The sequence below is a fragment of the Limulus polyphemus genome, unplaced genomic scaffold (assembly GCF_000517525.1).
Source record: "Limulus polyphemus unplaced genomic scaffold, Limulus_polyphemus-2.1.2 Scaffold66, whole genome shotgun sequence".
NCBI classification, from domain to species: Eukaryota; Metazoa; Arthropoda; class Merostomata; order Xiphosura; family Limulidae; genus Limulus; species Limulus polyphemus.
The window spans coordinates 1,088,752-1,110,691 of NW_013665676.1; the positions used below are offsets into that span (position 1 = coordinate 1,088,752).

Sequence of the window (21,940 nt, forward strand, 5' to 3'; positions counted from 1 at the left end):
GGATTCGAACCCGCGACCCTCAGATTGTGAGTCGAGTGCCTTATCCACCTGGCCATGCCGGGCCCTTTTTTACCTTTAATAGATTAAGCGTAAACTTATTATTTGAAGGTATCAGTTGCGCATTTGGGATTGAATTTGACGCTATTATAAGACAACTTGTGAAACATTCGAATACAATGTGTGTAATTATTGTGTTGGTCTGTTTATTCGGTTACTTATTGGGTCACCAGTAATTAAATTTATCTAAAGTGTTACTTATTTTCACTCTATTTTTAGTTGGTCGACTGATAACGCATCAGTCAATTTCTGATACAAATCGGCATTAATGCATACGTCCATCATCAGCTTAGACTTTCTAAAACTTTAGGTGAAAGATATCAAAATAATTTCTCATTTTTCATGAACTGAGGACACCCTATTTACTGATGCTGTTAGTTTCACATTGTGAACAATATGTTTAATAAGATTTGAATTAATTAGCTGTGAAATTCTAGACTTTGTAAAAGAGAATAAATTGAATATAGAGTCTGTCTGTCTTTTAGCTGAAAGAAATATGTATATATATATCGACACAGCTAATATAAAGATGGGTTATTTTTCTTCATCTTTCATACCATTGAGACATTATAAGGCTAGCAGTAAAATAATAAACCATAAGTCATTTGATTACAAATGCTATAGGAAAATTTAATGTGTCATACTGAGAAACGACTAGTGTCGTTTCACACATATATATATATTATCTTAGCTAAACATCTGTTCTTGAAATGACCAATACTCCCATAATAAGACGGAACACTAGAGTCCAGGATTTCCAACTTATAGTCATATTTGTATTCTAAACCATTATCTAGATAGATCTAACACTCCTGTGTAAAATGTATTCTTATCTTATCCATTACTTTAGTATTAGTATAGCAGTACTAATGACCTTTACTTAATCTACGAGTTATTAAAAGCATGTTTTTCTATAAACAAGGACCTTTACCTAGTATTTGGTTAACGTGAGTGCCTTGTGGTCAATCAACAAGACACTAAAGCTGCAGCATTTTTGCGTAGAAATTCTTCTTCCCGTGTCTGATATCTAGTTAGTCTGGTTACCTTGTGGTAGATCATTAGAGTTCTAAACGTCTAATACCATAGTGCACCTAGTCTCCTTCTTATATCAACCATGGTGCTCCTTCTTTCCTTGTTAAATTCATCATAGTGCCCCTTGTTTCCTTGTTATATTCACCATAGTGCACATAGTTTCCTTGTTATATCAACTATAGTGCACCTAGTCTCCTTGTTATATCAACCACAGTTCGCCTAGTCTCCTTGTTATATCAACCACAGTGACCCTAGTCTCCTTGTTATATCAACCATAATACTCCTTGTCTTCTTGTTATATTAATCATAGTGCACCTATTATTCTTGTTATATCAACCATAGTGCACCTAGTCTCCTTGTTATATTCACCATAGTGCACCTAGTATTCTTGTTATATCAACGATAAAGCACCTAGTCTCCTTGTCATATCAACCATAGTGCACCTAGTCTTTAAACAATCTAAGTGATTTATGGTAAACTTTCAGAGCACGAGCAATCTGATGATGCTGTCCAAGCATTCTTGTAAACTAAATATATTTATTGTAATCACGAACGTTGACCCGGGTATTATAGAACCCGTTCACAACGATACATATAGCTTTTAACATATATAACAATAAGGTGTATCAGTTGGCTATGTTAATAGTTATATAATTTGTGATATGACGTTTTCCTTTACCTTATAACAAATATAACATATGTGGTAAATAAAACAAAAATGCAGATATGTATTTTTATCACTTTATTTGGCACTAGCTTTTAACTCCTGTATTGAAGTCTTCATCAGGTACAATTTAGTTAGCGTAGCTCAAACTAGACTGTTATCTGAAATAATGAAACGAAAATCAACGTTTTTTTACTTGCACAATCATTTATTTGTAAAGATTAAACAATTAAAAACATATAAGTAGAGTTTTAAATTTCTTTTAACTTATATATTTTTAATATTTTAATCTTTTCAAATAAATGATTGTGCAAGTAATAAACGTTGATTTTCGTTTTATTATTTTATTTGACAACCAAGTAAATTTACAAAGAGCGGGTGCAAACACCATTCTAGATTTTTCATGTAATTCACAATCACATGTTCACAACATGTTTAAAAAGCTTTAACATATGTGTGTTTTATTAGTGGATAAAACACCTGTGTTATCTGATTTAATTTCTAATCATTATTAGTAGTCAAAACACTTGTGTTAGTTGTTGACAAACATACCATATTATGTTACCAAATAATACCTGAGTGTATATATATCAATAAAAAGACACTTCTATTGCCTGTTAACAGTTGTGTGTGTATTTTACCAGACAACACATTATATCTAATTTATTTGTTGACAGATAAAACACTCGAATTACCTAATAGCGCATTAGAGTTTTGTTCGTATAGAACACGTATGTGTTATTTGATATCGACGGTTTGTATTTGTTGGCAAACAAAAATCTAGGATTATCTGATAAAAACTATGTGATTTTGTTGATAAACAAATTTCAAGAGCACCTTTTAACACCCATTGTTCATGAGAGGCATCTTATGTGTGCAAGCTGTTGGTAGATATAACACTTTTATGCACATGCTGACTTGTTGAGTATCAATTCACAAAGAAATGTTCATGAAAACTTAATGTGGAAATAAATTTTTTTGTGGATATCAGTGGCAGTTCGTGAAATATATATATATCTATATAAACGACCAGGTGTTAAAAAAGTTATCTTTCTGATTAGTCTTGTTATCTACCCTCTAACTCACATTTTGTAAACCTGGTAATTTTTTCTGCTAATTCTTAGATCATTGTAACAGTTACTTGTAGTCTTAGAAGTTCTTTCTATCAACCATGTAGCTGCTGGTATTCAATTCATTCTTTTACTCCACTCTATAACCCGTAGTTCTGAACGTTTTGTCAACTCTGTGTCTTGTCTCCAAGTTCACCACATTTCACTGTAAATGTACTCTTCAAGGATATTATCTTTAGCTTATGGTAGTTAGTTTTCTATGTTTGTTTGAAAAACACTTTGTTGAAATTAGGATTGCTGGTTTACTATAGAATATTGTACCTAGATCAAAGTTAGTGATTTACTATAGAATATTGTACCTAGATCAAGGTCAGAAGTTTATTATAGAATACTGCATCTACAAAACTATCACTGGTTTACTATAGAATAGTGTACCTAGATCAAAGTTAGTGATTTACTATAGAATATTGTACCTAGATCAAGGTAGCTGTTTCAAGGTGTATTTCTTGTGCTTAGACCAAATTCACTCTGAATGCTCATTAAAAGGACTAGTTTTCTAGATGAAGCTCGTTGGTTTACAATATGAAGTTTGAGGTCGTTTGTCCTCTATTTTTCTGTGTTTCAAGAGGACCATATTATTCAATTAGTCCATTTATCTTGATTATCAGAAGTCCTTTTGTCTCAATTATAGACATTTTGGTTTCTATTTCGTAAACAAGTCTTAAAATATTTGGTTTAAAACGCTTTTAACATTTGTCAGAAATCTCAGATTTGGCCAGATATGTATATAAATAAAAGTAGTGATAAATATTCAAGCATGTTATATTATAGTTCAGAGTTGAAACGAACCAGAAAGTCTCCCGGTGGGTCAGCTATAAGTTTCAGAGCTAACAATGCCAAAATCCGGGGTTAGATTCCTCGAGATAGACAGAGTACAGATAGCCAATTGTGAAGTTTTGTGCTAAACAATAAATCAAACGAACAAAAAAGGAAAACAATATTTTATAAAACAAATATTTTAGAAACATTTTAAGCAAAGGTTTCTAATGAAACTTGAAGTAAATATTCTGCATGTTCATCAATGGGTTAGTGATAAGTTTACGGACTTACAACTCTAAAATCCGGGGTTCGTTTCTCCGTGGTGGAGAAACACAGATAGCTCATTATGTGACTTTGCGCTAAAAAACAACAATAAACAAACAAAATAGAAAGTTGAGTTTCATATCTCTCCACTGATAGTAAATATGGTAGCAATAACGATCTTTAATTAAACAGGTTTTGTTCTACAAATTTAATATATCAAACTTTCATCAACGCTGATAAATAGACGGAGATTATTTTAATAAAAACAGCTTACAGTTACTATTGGTACTAATATCCAGCGAAATTCGAGAACCTAGCGGTGTCTTATGTTGTTATGGTAGTTGTAACAACCAAGAGATACATATCTATATTAGTTCTAATGCTTGCTCCATTGGAGACAGACACTAAATACGGTAATGGTTGCAAACCATATTAGAAGAACTAAGAAATACAACTCTCTATTAACTGGAATGTTTGTCTCTTTTAGAAACAAACACAGAATAAAAGTAAGAGCTGCAAACCATCTAAGTAGAGATTCTAACATTAGTATCTAATCAATAACAATGAAGGTAACTGGAATAGTGTTGCGAAACAGAATGTATTCAATTATTAAAGAAAATCGCTTATGAATGGGGACGTTGAATGTCATAACAATTGAACAATTTCTTCTTGCAAATCATTGAATTAAGGAGTTAAAATTAGCAAGAAAGGATAGAAATTCTCAGTTTAAAACTTAAAAAAAAAAAACTGTTTTACCTGGCCAGTCAAAAGATTTCCAATTTCCAGAAATAAAATATAACGCTTGGAAACAAATAATATCTACAACTGCCTTCTGTCCAAGTCGAAGACACAGCAGGCCTTAAGCCATTCCTAGAAGTTCTGGTACAGTTTTCACGGTCGATAACAAGGACATGGCCTCATCTTTATTTTTGGTGGGGTAAAGGACCGATGTCAGCTCATTAATGGCTACATATTTATGTTTACTTCTTTTTTATATCAATTGCGTCGTCCGAAAAGTAAAAAAACAACAACAAAAACGTAACTAATTAGGCCTTATCTTCATTTTTTCAAGAGCAGGGGTAATCCGAAGTGAGTAACTGAACTGCGTGAATCGGCACACAGTTATCTACACTGTATTGTGTTTCATGTGAAGCAGTGGCGCTGTGTGGAAGAAGCTGGAGAGGCGGGGAACACTCGAAGTGACGTGAACGTTGTTGGGATCATGTGACCTTAGTTTCTCTCCAATCACACATTTTACCGAAATTCTCCTATAAAAAAAAGAAAGAAAGAATTTAAAGAATCATATGTGCAATGTACACAGAATGGCTATTTATTTATTCAAACTCCTACGTACATTGAAATTAATTAAACATCATTAAGTAACTTACTAAGTGATGTTAATTATCAATCCGTGAATTACGTTATTTTTGTACATTCATCTATATTAATAATCATTCTTAACACTCTCACGAATGAATTTATATTATGCACCGTAATCTCAGACAAAATATTAACTTATCAATTTACTATTGTTCCGAAAGACAAAGTTATAAATCATGCTAAATAATGTAAATGATATCTAAACTTATGACTATCATTGGTGAGCTAGACCACTAACCTCGTGAATTATTCATGAATGTCTGTTACTTGTGAGATTAGAGAGGATTAAGAAGAAACTTTTCATATAGAATTGATGGACGAAGGCTGGCTTTGTTGGTAACAGTATGAGATAACTGTGGATTAAAATACGCCCTACGTTCTGACATACGTAACAAGCTTATTATGGAGTCCAACTGACTGTGTTTTGGCCTCAAGTTATTGATAGGTGGACTTCATATTACTGACCTTAATTATGGTCTTAAAATCATTTGTATCACAGTATCTCTGTTTTGTTAGGTGTTTGACTTTAGTTTACAAGGGTCTGCAACCACCTCGTGACCAGTATGTCTTTGTGTAACAACACAAATGTGCAACTTGATATAAAACATTAACCGTTTTAATTAGTGATATTCTATTTTGATATCTAAAGAAACCTTGTAAGTGGTAGCTTGGTTTTAAAATAAGTCTTAAATGTGCGTGCAGAGAAATTCTGTGTTATTTTGTTTTACTTTTTACCTACTGAGCATGTTTTTCAATATAAGGCAATAATACAGACACAGGTAGTTTTGGAACATCATATATATAAATCATACAAGAATCTGAAATTGTTGATGAAACAATAATGGTTTGTCTAAATTAGTAATGAACAATACTGTTAGTTGAGCGTGCAAAAGTAGAACTCCACATTAGATTTTAACTTGTCGTAAATTCAAATAAATTACTATGTACATATCGAATATTGATTTCACCAACTTCATAAGAGTCAACTGTAGCCGGATCGAGTACTTACTATAAGAGATTGTATACTATTTATCAATAAATATACATGACAGCTGAGATATGATCAAGCTAAATCAATATCAACGGGTCAGGTATGAATTGTTAATGTATAATAGATTGTAATCACAGCACATAAGAACACTAAAGGTCTACAACCTTTATGAATTGAGTTATCGTTACAAACCAACTTCCCCTATTTATATGAATCTATCAAATATTTAAGTACAGGCTTTCTTATAGCTATGTGTTTATGGAAAACAAGACTTCTGTTTACTGAAATACTTTTCGGTATTCTAAAGTTATTCTTATTGCTGCCCAAATTCATATTACTGACCTTAATTATAGTCTTAAAATACTTTGAATGGGCATCTCTGTCACAATTTCTCTGAGTTTTGTTCGAGCATATTTGTACTGTTAGGTGTTTGACTTTAGTTTACAACACTTAACCAAACAGACAAATACAGAAAGTCTTGCGATTTTCTACTATAAATGTGGTAAAAAATAACTTTTATCGATGTAGGATAAGGGTTCTGATTTGACTTGACATATAATTGTAAAACTATATAGAAAAAGACTAATGTTACTTCTGTTGTACGAATCGTAACACACATAGAGAGAAATGTGAAATACAAAGGAGGCGAGAGTTGGTCGATTCAGCCATTGTTATAGATAGAATACAAGTTGCTTGGCAGCCTCAGATAAAAAGGGTGTTAATATGCCATTCAGGCTAAGACATTGCTCGCATTATCCTCACGCAAAGCAGACAGTTTTGCCCCCACTTTCTTCCCGGTAAAGAACAAAAAGCTAACGTTGGAAGTGTCATCACGCACAAGGTCTTTACTTCGGTTCAAGTGACTGAACACGATCTCGAGGTGCCAAGGAAGCTTACCTTCATTTTAAGCTGTCAAAAACGCAACAACCTTCCAATGTTTGTAATTAGCACACGGCTTCGAATTTTGTCTGAGAACTTTTATGCTCTCCTTTAAATTGTTTGATACTTCACAATATATATATATATATATTATAACCTACGCTTAAAAGTATTTTCATGACTATCCGATTTTAATTAGCTATTTGTATTTATCTAGTAAACTTTTCTTTGACAATCTACGATCCTACTCCGAATGCAGTGTACAGCTCAGTGTCCTATACGTTACAGGTTTGTTCCTAATTCAGATACAACCTTGCAAATTTAAATGGCATTTAAAAATGCTTTTTAATGATGTTTCATTCTACCTCTCTGTTATTCTGACCTGATGACATTATTCACGGATACATCCGTTAATTACTCTCCGTCCTGAATAGTATTTATACACAAATAAAAAAAAATTGTTAAAAACCAATCTTTAAACCATTCCGTCTGTTTATCTATCTAGTTAGATCATAAAGGTTGAGTGTACGTTTCGTAAACAACTATACATTTAAAGGCCCTGAATTAGGGATTTTGAGTCATACTGTAGGTTCATGGTTTGCAACAGCTACTAAATATTCTTTAATTGATTGTTAATCTTCTGTTTTAGGAACAGACTTCGAAGAATCATTGAACAGAATTTTGTGTTAATGAAAACGTTTAACAATGTACTTTGACCATGGAGTGCTATACGATTGTCTCATCGTAGGAGGACAATAAAAATTGGAAGCATACTTTGAAATACATCGAAAATAGATCACAGCCAGGGTCGAAGAGGTATTGCAAATCAGACACCATATTTTTCTTCCTCTGTGTAACGTCAGAGATATCCCAAAGTTTTTTTCCTCTGTGTAATGTCAGAGATATCCCAGAGCTGCTACCTCTGTGTAATGTTAGAGATATTCCAGAGCTGCTTCCTTTGTGTAATGTCAGAGATATCCCAGAGCTTTTTCCTCTGTGTAATGTCAGAGATATCCCAGAGCTGTTTCCTCTGTGTAATGTCAGAGATATCCCAGAGCTGTTTCCTCTGTGTAATGTCATAGATATCCCAGAGCTGCAGCTTTTACCTTCGTGGCAGTTTTCTTCTTTATGTAGCATTGCAATAAGAACCATTTGACAGGCGCTTATGTGCTACGTTCGATATCATAAAACGTTCAAGTCACGCCTTAGATAAAGCAGAGACACTTACCTTTAAGTACTTTCTGTTCGGTCAGTTACTTAACTAAGACTTCTGTTATAGTTGTGCAAAGAAAAAAATGTTCACGTAGAAAGTACGTAATTTACAAAAATATTAAGTAAAAGTACTTCGAATGTACTTCAACAATAATGATTTTTTTCAGACTATAATATAGCTTAATGTATGTGCGAACATGTAAACATACAAAGATTATATTAAGATTATTCTTATAATTTCATTACAACATTTTTTTTACACATTTCCTATTGGTAGTCTGCCTATGCGATGTACACATCGCATGCCTGTCTTATGCCATAATAAAAGTTTCACTAATGTTTATATTCTTGTACAACTTATCATTCCCTGTAGAAGAGATCCGTTGCTCCTCGAAACGTTGGGTATATTTTCAGCTGAGTTTACTGAAGTACTGTAAAAAAGTTGTTTCATTATCAGTTCTCCTAGTTATAAAATGTTTTCTTTTCAGTATATTACATAATGAATAAAGCAGAACTAAACACATACCTGTGATAATGTTTTGCTAAATAAAATAACGAGCTTAACGCCATTGAATATGATTTTGAAGTTGGTATATTTCTAGAACTAAGATATGAAATGATTCTGTGAACGGAACATGATTTGACTATCTTCGTCTGACGGGTTTTAAAATGTTTAGAGATTAAATTTATTTATTGCAAGTAATAGTGGAAACTGAGCGGGTCACAGTAACACCAAATTACACCGGAGAATTACACTAATCGAAGGAGATTAGTACTATTCCAGGTACAAAACCTACTCCCTCCATACATACAAAACACATACAATTTGTTAGTTTTGTTTGTTTGGTTTTTGAATTTCGCGCAAAGCTACACGAGGTCTATCTGCGCTAGCCGTCCCTAATTTAGTAGTGTAAGACTAGAGGGAAGGCAGCCAGTCATCACCACCCACCGCCAACTCTTGGGCTACTCTTTTACCAACGAATAGTGGGATTGACCGTCACATTATAACGCCCCCATGGCTGAAAGGTCGATCATGTTTGGTGGGACGGGGATTCGAACCTGCGACCCTCAGATTGCGAGTCGAGCGCCCTAACCATGCCGGGCCTACACTACAATTTGTTAGACTAACATATAATTTATATGGGTGTCACAAGATTAGTTTAAATGTAAAATTATGTTGTTGGTATAAAATATTCTGTATGACTGGTTCCCATTAACAGTATTTCTTTATGATGGTAACTTTACCAGCCATCATCTACCGAAATATAATTTATAGTGTGAAAAGTCCTCAGATTTAGCGCTGAGTTAATGTGGAGAAATCTAAAATGACATCTGAAATTTGAAAAAGTTTGAAGCGTAGTGACAAAAATTTAAGATTCATATCGGTAGTTGTAAAAGTTGAAAAATTAATATTAAATAATAATGAAACATTAGAATTTTTGTTAATGTGAAGTTTTTATTGATGATATTTATTTGATCGAAGAAAACTCCAAAATACAAAATTCATTACTCAAAATTGTTAAAAAGTTTAGCCGAGTTTTTGCACGAGCAGCAACTATAATAAGCTTACGCAGGTTTAAGCTGTCCTTAGCTTGAAAACTCTAGAACTTGGAGTTTTATGTTCTTAACGAAATAAATCGTGTTATTAAACGTAATACACTGTTTGTTCTATGTGGAAAACTTAATCTAAGACAATAAATTTGATTTCCAAGTTGGGGCGTTCTAAGAATGCCACACTTAAAATTTATAACAGCTATTACTTTAAGTGGTCATCCAAGAAATATGAAACTACATACGGTGCAAAATTTCAGGTTTCTAGGTTCTTTGCTCTTGAGCTATGGCGGTCACATTTATTTTCTATGTGGTTTTTCGCATAAAAAGATGTGCATGCGCATGCGCGCACGCACGTAGATAAGTAATAATACCAAGTGCCCACCCTCAGAGTCGACTTAGTATGGTGCAAAATTTCAGGTTTCTAGGTTCTTTGCTCTTGGAGCTATGGTTAGGTAACAGGACAGTTTGTTTTGTTATTAAGCGCAAAGCTACATAATGGGCTATCTGTGTTCTGCCCACCGCGGGAATACTACGTGCCTCCTGAGAGTGAGCAGACACACAGACAAAGAGACACACCCTTTTATTATTATATACAAATATGTCGTACCTACGATGAAAAGAATAGGTAAGTTGTACGATGAACACTTAGTAACAAATACGTCGCATATAAGATGAAAGCTAATTACACTTGAGACCTCTACATGCTTTCCCATCTCCATAGTTAGTCTAGAGCTGATATTTTATTCTCTACGATTCACCACAGACCACCACATACCAGCTCATCTCCTCCAGTATACCATAGTTGAAATTTCCTTCTCGGTGCACTACTTTTCTCATTCTGAGATCTGTTTGTCTCCTTAAGCATTTTCTGGAACTACAGGTAACTTTCCTATCAGTACTTTTCCATACTGTTGAACTGTTGTTGACGTCCGCATGTCACCTTTTCGACAATTTTGTTTTGCTCTTCTTTATTCTTTTTGCCTCTAAGGTAATCCTTCTTAAGGAGATCTAAAGGAATTAAAAACAAATTTGATAATTTACATAGTTATATTGAAGCTACAGACGTAGCTAATGGTAATTGCAAAATCCAGAGACTGAGATTAATGTTATAAAGGAAGACTGCCTCAGGAAATACACAAGGCTTGCTTAAAGATGTTAGGCAAAGTACCGTTTAATATTTGCTAGAACATTTCCTAATCAATAAACTAAGACTTTCCTCACTCAGTGTCTCCCATCTAATAACTATTACATTTATTACATCCATACCATGTGGAACCTCAGGGTCCACAGCAAGTTTCCCTGTTAATAGACGTGTACCACTTGGGCAACAGATTCATCACGCACGATTCCTTATACTTCAGCTACTCGTGAAGGTGTACGTCCAAATCATACCATCGTGAATGCAGTTACACAGGAACAAGATCATTTTTACTTTCTAATATCATAATAATAAATCAATGTGGAAAATTTAACAGACTCGGTTCAAAATTATTTCCCAAACAAATGAGTGGAATAATGAAAAGTAATCTGTTCCCTTTGCTTTCCAGTGGAAGGGAACAGTTTTATTAACACTAAGAAACTCAACACCCAAATATTGGATTAATTGTCAGTTTTTTTTGTGTCCACTGTTTACAATTGTTTGTGAACAATTCATTTAAGGGAGGTTATCACCGCAATAAATTTCCATGGTAACGAACTTCTGTGAGGGGACAGGTGCACAGTCCTAGGCCACATGCTCCATGCAAAACTTCTCACAGACCTTTCACTGTATATGGATGTCAACTTCGAAGACCATGTTTCAGCAAAGAAAAGACGTTAAAGTCCATAGGAGTAACACTGAGGAATTGGTGAGTAATAAGTCGAACAAGTTTGCTGTAATCCTAGTTTATTCAGCCACCTTTCTCAAGAAAACAGCCATTAACTTTGAGATGCTGCTGGAAACTTGAAAGCCTTCTTCAGCTTCAAATCCTTGTTTAATGTATTTTAATGATACCAGGAGATAGGTCCAGCTTCATAATAATTGCTCTTTCGATCGAAGCCCTCTCTTTCGTAACCTGAACCTTCACTCTGCAGATTAAAGTGTTTCTCTTATTTGTCTTGGATGTGGTTTTAAATCTCGTTGTTATCGTAAACACTGTGTGAGTTTTTCGCTTCGACGAATATCCTTTGGCACTAAATCGTTTAACAATCTCGCGGCTTAAATGCTATAATATTTTTAATGACGTGTTATCATTCCAGCCAAATGTTTATTAGTAGCAATATCGTACTGAAGAATGACCGGGAACTCGTTGCGAATAAAATGCGTACACGCTAAACATGCCGCCCTTGGCGCCACGGCACACAACTGCGACGACATGCCACTGTATTATCACAGGCATACCTTTCTTATAAAGCAGTGTTACAGAAAATTATCAGCCTTATTGATTAAAGATAGATGAAGTTGTGATTAACGTAAATATTACTTCCATGACTATGATGATGAAAAGGTAAAAACAGAGCAATTTAAAAGATCATCCTGAACAACCTTGGAAATGGTGGTGCTCTGTCCGGATACCTCTTTGCAGTAAAGATGTTTATATATCGAATCTGAAAACATTCATAATGCCATGATAAGAAAAAAATGTGCTTATAATTACTGCAAGAAGTACTACCAGAAGTACCATGATGAGGAACAAGGTATTTACTGATACTACAAACAACAGATGTATCATGATGAAGAACGAGGTGTTTACAGATACCGCAAACATCAAAAGTGCCATTATCTGGAGTACCGTGTTTATAGATATTGCAAACATCAAAAGTACCATGACGTGTAGTAACGTATTTATAGATATTGCAAACATCAGAAGTACCATGATGAGGAACAAGGTGTTTATAGATACTTTATATATCAGAAGTATCATGACGAGAAACAAGGTTATCTTGAAGGTGAACATATTATATTTTTAGATACAGTTACAGGCTTGAGTTAAATTCAATTTGTTTATAATACAATTTTAGAGTTACCAGACTAATGATTCTAATATCTATTTTATTTTAAAGTGAACACAAAGTGAAATAGTAAGACAATTATGACAAGAAGTGGCTTTCTTTAGTCCACAGTCATATCATGTACGTGGATGAGATACAGAATAGGTAGAACCTGCCTCTCCAGATGTGTTACGAGCCGCAAAATAAAAATAAAATTCAGGCTATCTTTCAGAATCCTTCACGTGCTTGTTGAAAGTGACGTCAGACCTTCTCTATGTTTTGCCCTCAAGAAAATGCGCCCAAGCAAGCAAGTCTACACAGATTATACCATTAATTTCAGGAAAAACCACCAAAACTGTTCAAGCGTTTGCTGTGTGAAAAATTGAAATCAACCAGCGAAAAAGATGAAATGTGGTGTCTACGCTGATAAATCCGGATTCCACTATAAGGAGATGGCATGTCTATGCAATGAAAAGAGAAAGAATGGAATATCTCCAAAGTTTAAGAAAACAAACAAGTAAAATACTCGCCAAAATAAGATAGATTTTTTTGACGAATATGAAAATATAAACAAACAAACAAAAAAAAAACAGCTATTGACCAAGTTTAGTCGAACGATGAAAAAAATCAAATGTTGCTAACTAGATAATTGTAACTGTATCGCATCTTCAAACAGTAGATTTGTTCACCATGACTGGTTGAAGAATTACCACGAAGATTCCTATGGAGTTAAGATTACTCAAACAATGAATCCGGAAAAGGAGGGGGGAAAAGTTGGATCTTGATTTTCCGCTTGATTCTGATCACGAGAAAAATCTTCCGAAAACTCAGCCTAAGGGGAAAAAACAATATATCAGTTATAGATAAAAACGTGGCCATCACATGGAAGACTAGAGAGCCACTGACATGGTTTATACACGTACTAAATGTAGAAAATGTATTTGAAACCAGTGAAGACTCTACGGGAAGCATTGGAAAACAAAGCCTAATCAAAGAAACACCTGATTAGGTGATTGCTTACTGACGAATAATATAATAACATCTAAAAAAAAAGGAAATAAATAAGAAACGTGATAGGTGAGATTTAGAAATTTGGTGCTAATTTACTTGTTTTGAATTAACAACATCTAAGCCAGTTTGTCTGTGTTATTGTATGAAGACATTCCCGTTCAGATATATATTTCTATATATATATCCTGTTTACTATTAGTTTACCAGTGAACTAGCGGTAAGTCTGCGGACTTATAACGCTAAAAATCGAGTTTCTATACCCGTAGTGCGCCCATTGTGTAGCTTTATCCTTAAATACAAACAAACAAACAAACCAATAATAAATTTATTAAATAAGCTGCATGAACAAAATGTTGGTATTTTTGTATTATATGTGTGACGGATTTATTATTATATATTTATTTTAATATCAACGTTTGTTTAGATAAAGTTTATATTCAGAAATATGCATAGCCTATGGTGTTAAATATGTATTGTGAAACTCCCGCCTATTATCCAAAGTTGTAGAAGATTCTCGAGAGTAAGAATCAACACTATATGTATGTACGTAAGCGCTTAAGTTTGTATTGTTACGTAATCTGAATGTTTAGAAAGCCTCCCCACGCCTCTAAATATAACCAACGTGCTGCGCCAAAAGAGAGTATCTATTATCTATTGCTATAGTCAGTGTGCTATAAACTTCGAAAGTTATAACTGTGACTGCCATACCGCTTATCAATCGGAAAACTTAAGATATTTGACCAGGTGCATTTACAAAGTTCGAATATTACAAATCATTTAACCTCAGTGGATTCTCACCCGATATTAGTATTTTCACGAAAACATTATATAAATTCATTGTGGAAAGCTCGGCGCGTGTGGCTGGTGAGTAACGAATAACAAAGACTTAGCGTGTGTGGCTGGTGAATAACGAAGGATAAAGCTAGCTAGCTTTCCGTTAAGTGAATTATACCTACATCAACTCGTAATCAACTCGCTCATCGTGAACCCTCGATAAGATATCAAGGAAGTTCCAGACCAGAAAAAAAACTTTATATTGCTTGTAAGTTTGTGAAACTTTTGTTTATAAATCATTGTTTGCAATAACTATTTGTAATAACTGTTATTGTAAATTGTGTTGTTGTGCGTATTTTAATACGCATTTGTGTTAAAAAAGAAAACTGTGTGTATCAATCTTGTTGGCAAATATCATAAACTGATTATATATCGGCTTTAATTTAACTACTAAATTCAAAGTACAATTTCACTACTAAAGTTAAATTTATCAATTAACTCAATGTCAGACCATTTGAAATTCTAATACGTAACATATGATAGACAAACTTATAATAATTTCTATAAAAGTACATGTTCGTTTCTAAGAAATGTTTAATCTGCGTTCTCTATATTTTAAAATTAGTCATTTAATGATGTAAAGGATTATTGCAGTGCACCTTAGGTATGATGTCTATAAGAGTGATAAAATGGTATGCAACACTACAAAAAACATGATCTGTCAGTTTTACGGGTATGTAGTACAAATACAGAAGATAAACCCAAAAAATAACAGTTCACACATTTCTTCTGAAAAAGACATTTCGCATCCACAATAGAATTATGAAATACTAAATAGTAATATTTTTAAGAAGACATACTTCATACACGCATTTATGTATTTTACAGTTACTATGTTAAAAAACTTATGTTCATAATGTTTTTTTTATTATCAAATTATCATTTTGTAAGAAACTTTGTTGACAGTTGTTGTTTTAACTTTGTTTTTGAATACCACTGACATGACTCGTTAGTTTATTTATAAATTCACTCCTTCATATGCGTAGCAGGAGTGTGAACCTTTCCTTGTTTCAACTCTTCAAATTTAAATAAGATTGTGATTTCTCACTCTGTCAACAATAAGAGGTGTGTTTATTGGAATAATACTCCAATCACACATTTTCCTTAGAGTGTAATAACAAAATGGCCACTGCAATTTTATTTGACAGGTGTTTGACTGGTAACAAACAGTATAATAACCACTACGTTTCATTTGACAGGTGTTTGACTGGTAGCAGTATGAAAACCACTGCGTTTCATTTGACAGGTGTTTGACTGGTAGCAGTATGAAAACCACTGCGTTTCATTTGACAGGTGTTTGATTGGTAGCAGTATAATAACCATTTCAAAACTCTCCTATCTACGTGCTCTATTTACGTGCCGTATAGCAAGTGTGGCGAGTTACAACTGTACACAATGAACAGAAAATATCGACTACGAACTTGTAATATATATATATATCTTCCCAAATAACCTTATGAATATTAAGGAAAAAAATTCTAAAGTACAGAGACATTAAGAAATGTTTTATAGTGTTTCCTTATTGTTTCTAGTTACACGGAGTGTACTTTACTTTCTTTTTGTACAAATATATTTCAACACGCCTATAAAATTGTAAAAACATACCACGTACGTTAGTTTCTATTTAGCCTAAACAGAGGAAATAACGAATAAAGCAGTCAGTACGGTGATATTTTAGGGGCAGAGTTTTATAGAAAAGTTTAGTTTCGCATATGATAAAAAAAAGACATATTATAGCAGAGATATCAAATAACTTATACCGTGGCAAGAACAACAACATTAACCTTCAACAGTGAGAGAATTTATCACAATACAAGCCAACTTGACTTTATTGTATCCCATAATGATAAAGAAAAATACAGAGTTGACGAGCAGTTTACTATTGGTTAATAATGATACCACGGCAACTGAAAAAAAAAAAAAACATCTGTAATGTTCTCTTCAAGAGAGTTTTACGTTACCCCGAATATTATGTAAATAATTTATAATCATCTATTCATGATAAAAACAAACAAAAAATGATTTTCCTCATTGTGTGGCATTACTTGACAACACCGACACCAAAATACCTGCGTATTTGTTAAGAATCTTATCAATAACGTAATAACCAACACAAATCTAATTATGGAGTTTAGGTAACTTTATTTCATGCCAGTACAATCTATGTTTGAACTTGGTAAGATGGTCACATTAACTTTGAATACAGTTTTCATCAATTGAAATGACTTAATGAAAATGTAAAGGTTTTTATAGCGAACACATTGTTATTACAAATGTCATTTCCAGATAAAAAAAGAGACTGAACATAGACCTTTTTAGATATTGACAAAATGAAGTGGTTGGAGGCCGTTTTACATATATGGGTGGATAAAACGGAACCCTAAGATGGGATAAAATAACCCTCATCTAATTCATAAATGTTGTATTTTGTAACTGCATTTAAATACTCCCGCCAGGAACTGGGAAGACTGTACGCAATATGCCAATACGCAAAGATGCAAATTATCTAGGCAATGGCGAAAAATAACATGGATGCTAATATGGGGTAAGACGACCCCGCTTGGGGAGTGGCGTCTCATCGTAAACCACCTATCATAAAGCAATCGCACGATAGAAAAAATCGGTAAACTTGAGTTATTTTTTACAGCATTTTCAGCTGTTTATATTTCCTCGTCATTCGAGATCAACAAAGTGAAATTTCCTGAAATATTTCCTTGTTGACTAGTTATCCACTACATTCTATGTTCTACTTGCTACATTTTATCCACAACATCCTGTGTTCTACTTGCTACATTTTATCCACTACATCCTGTGTTCTACTTGCTCCATTTTATCCACTACATTCTGTGTTCTACTTGCTCCATTTTATCCACTACATCCTGTGTTCTACTTGCTCCATTTTATCCACTACATTCTGTGTTCTACTTGCTACATTTTATCCACTACATCCTGTGTTCTACTTGCTACATTTTATTCACTACATCCTGTGTTCTACTTGCTACATTTTATCCACTACATCCTGTGTTCTACTTGCTACATTTTATCAACTACATCCTGTGTTCTACTTGCTATATTTTATCCACTACATCCTGTGTTCTACTTGCTACATTTTATCAACTACATCCTGTGCTCTACTTGCTATATTTTATCCACTGTATTTTACAAATTCTTTCTCATATTGTTTTGCTTTTATGTTAAGCACAAAACTACACAATGGACTATCTGTGCTCTGCCCACCACAAGTATCGAAACCCGATTTTTAGCCTGCAGACTTACTGTTGAGTCACTGGGGAGTTTTAATATTCAATATTTATTTCTACATTTTACATGCTACATTTTCTATACTTTATATTTCACCTATAACTTTTCAATGCACCCAATTCCTCATTGTTTTTTTATTTCGTTCACTTTCCAGTAATGTTGTTGATTAGGTACAGAAATTAATTTAATCGAAAACAATATTAGACTGACTTGAAATGTTCTTTTTCTAAGTTTCTCGGTTTCAGACGAATTTGAAATATGGTGAAACTAGTTTAACGTTCTTCGTACGTATTGTTAATGTAAGGTTAAATTTACGTAGTAAAATGTTACAATTTCTGTATAACACTGTATTTATTACAAAGCCGTAAGATACTGTTTTAAGTAGCAGTATGGTTATAAAACTAAACATGCGAAAGAACTAGAAACAAAAAATCTGCATAAAACCGCATTCGAAATTAAAAGTCAAGGCCATATAAACATATGCTGGATTTTTATATTAGTAAAAGAAAATAAACCTAAATCACGTAAAAAAATTCTGTATATTTAATTAATGCAACTTTACTATCTAACGTTCAACTCATCGAGTCAAATCAGCCTCTGATTTGTTTTTGCTTTTCATAAAACTGGGGCCTAGGCGTGGCCTAGTGGTTATCGTGTCGTATGGTAGATTATAGGTCACGTGTTTCGTGTCCATTTGTCCCAAAAATGTACGTTAGGGCCGTAGATGCGTTATAAGCGTAACGTCAAATTCTACTATTCGGTTAGAGATGACAAAGAGTTGTCGATGAGTACGGTGGACTACCTGCCTTCTACAAAATTATACAGTTAGCGAATATCTGAAACAAACACTAAAACTAAGTGTTCCACGTACGTAACGTACTATTTTTTTATATCCTACTTTAAGAATGATACGGTCTTCTAGACGCTCTTGTATTTTTTAATGTTAGTTTTAAGAATACTTCAAGAGATTAAAAAAATTGCCAAGCGAAATTCTTCCGAATAGTTCTCTGTTTAACCTTATTAACTTCTGCAAATATCTGGAATGACCACTCATCCAGACTAACCACTGCACAGGAAAGTGGGACGAGCAATGAACAGTCATTAAGTCATCACATGCTTGAAGCGTCCCTAGACGCCAGGAACACAATTCTGTTGATATCTAAAAGTTAAAATAATTTCTTTCTTTCTCGTTCTTTCTTTCCTCTATATAGATTCCAAAACATCGCAACTTCATGATGGAAGGAAGTATTGAGGGAAAGAGAATATATCAAATTTAATTATAATGCGTATCAGTGTCTATAGGCCTCTCCGAAATTGATTTATGCCCCCCAAAGGTTTTTCATTTTTAAATTTATGCACATCCAATGTTTTAAACAACACTTTTGGCTCACAATTTTTTTTTTAGGGGGGGGGCATGCCCATAGATCCCCTTAGCAATAGCATGATTTGCATGCTAAATGTGTTTCGCACACTGTAACCACTGGTTACTCAACTTGCCTCCCCCCCCCCGGAATTGTTTGCTCCAAGATACGTCTGTGAGTGTCACATTATGTGTTTTAAAACTAATGTTATGAAAACCGTCGAAATAGATCGCAAAGGATTTCTTTAGCTTTTTCGAACAACAATAGAGACAACGTAAGACTAGAAAACATCGCGAGGATTTAACATGCTTCACTTGTATCTCATGTAGTACAGTTAGTTCCCTAGGGTAACCGAATACTGAGCAAAAATGACAGGAAACATTTTTTTTTTATGAGATACAGTTTGACATGCAAAATGACGACAACAGATTGAATAAATTATTTCGCGCTCTTGTTTTTACTTGTTTCAGTCAAACGCATAATGTATACGTGTTTCTCCAAATTCTGTCTCTTGCATAAACAAACAACTAACATTACCTACTGAACGCATCACAGTAATCTAAATTGACATTAACCATCTATCTCAGAGAAGAAACGAAAGATTGTTACTCCCGTATTCCTGTATAAATTATAATTTAAGAGTAGACCGAACAAAAGATCAAACTTGGAATAGCTCCTTGTGAATTTCCTAACAATCATGCAGTTCGTAAAATTTCCCAGACTCCTGACAGAGCTCAGAATACTATTACCGTTCACGATTCACGACAAAGCCCCTAAGAAAGTGCAGAACCGTCGTATCGTTCATGATTCACAACATAGCTCCTGACAAAGTTCAAAACAGTCGTACCGTTCACGTTTCACGATATAGTTCCTGACTAATGTCTAAATAGTGTGAATTTCGCGACTTCATTCAGTTTTTCTAATGCTAAATCGTTGCGTCAATAAATAAAGAACGGAAACCAAAGCCGTCTTGTAGTGCATCCCATTTATATCGATTCTAGAGCTAACTCCACTATTTTCAAGCTCGGCTTCGAGACTATGAGCACTTTTTTTATGTATTTTTCTTTTTTTTGGTTGATGATGAATAATTCATCTTTTTATTCTATTCTTAACAAAAAATAATATTATCAGTAAAACTAAAACTGCGGATGAATTAATTTTAATAAATGCAAATCAGCTTTTGTTTCAAAAGAACACGTAAATATAAGCTGGGATCAAGTCGTAAAAGTTCTGTCCCTCCTACTAATAAGAATACTACTTATATCTGTGTGTTCAGAATTGAAGAGATAGCCTTGTCACAAAGAAACTAAAACTCACGTGTCACGCCCTCTTCTGGAAACATTTTATTTTAGAGTTGTGCCCTTGTGTTTTTGGCCAGGGAAAGTAAAGTTATGCTCCATTTAAGTGATTGAGAAAGCTAAAAAGAATTTAAACATTTATGGATGAAACAAACTATGTTCGCTTGAAACAAAATAATATAAAATCAGTGGTATGAATTTCCAGCATTCTGACCAAGAAAAAAAAAACCTTGTTGTTTAGCAAAATTCAGGAAAAACACTAATTTATTTCAGAGCTAACTTAAAACCACAACAATATATATATATATATATATATAAAGTAGGAAAAAATTGGTTGTACAGTAATTTATATCAGGCAAGCTTTTTCTTTAAAATCAATTGTTTGTTTGGAGTTAAGCACAAATCTACACAATAGTCTACCTGTGCTCTGCCCACCACGACTATCCAAACCAGGTTTTTAGCGTTGTAAGTCCACAGATATACCGTTGTGCCACCTGGGTGGGGGGAGTTTAAAGTCAAAGTTACAGGAATATCAAATAATGAAAATGAACACTTTTATCCAATTAGTATTTCCTTGTGTCGAATTTGTTATTATATCAACGTTTGTGTAGATTAAATTTATATTTAGAAACATACATAGCTGATACTGTTAAATAGGTATTGCGAAACTCCCGCCTATTCTTCAAAGTTGTAGAAGATTCTCGAGAGTAAGAATTAATAATATATGTGTGTACATAAACGGTTAAACTTGTATTGTTACGTAAAACTGAAATTTCTAGAACGCCTCCACACGGCTATAAATATAACTAACGCGACGCGCCAAAAACGAGTATCTATTATTAGTTCGCTATAGTCAGTGCGCTATAAAACTTTGGAAGCTATAACTGTGATTGTTATAACGCTTACCAATCGGAAAACTTCAGATATTTGACCAGGAATCTTTACAAAGTTTGTACATTACAAATTATTTAACTTCAGTGGATTCTCATCGGACATTAGTATTTTTACAAAAACATTACCTAACGTCACCGGTGGAAAAATCGGCGTGTGATCAGTGAAGGACAAAGCTAGCTATATTTCCGTTAAGCGAATCATACCTACATCAACTCGTAATTAACTCGCTCATCGTGAACCCTCGATAAGATATCAAGGAAGTTCCAGACTAGAAAGAATATTTTATATTGCTTGTAAGTTTGTGAAACTTTTGTTTAATAAATCATTGTTTGCAATAACTTATTTGTAATAACTGTTATTGTAAATTGTATTGTTGTGCGTATTTTAAT

At 33.7% G+C, this 21,940-nt stretch overlaps 1 protein-coding gene across 1 annotated transcript in view; it reads right to left on the bottom strand.

Moving 5' to 3' along the window:
* The window catches only part of LOC106465161 (muscarinic acetylcholine receptor DM1-like), a 39,089-nt gene extending 34,083 nt beyond the window's left edge, over positions 1-5,006 (bottom strand). Inside the window, exon 1 of the mRNA XM_022393551.1 lies at positions 4,663-5,006. The gene's annotated coding sequence lies outside the window, so the exon portion shown is untranslated. The remainder of the gene's footprint in view (positions 1-4,662) is intronic.
* Between the last annotated feature and the right edge of the window lie 16,934 nt (positions 5,007-21,940).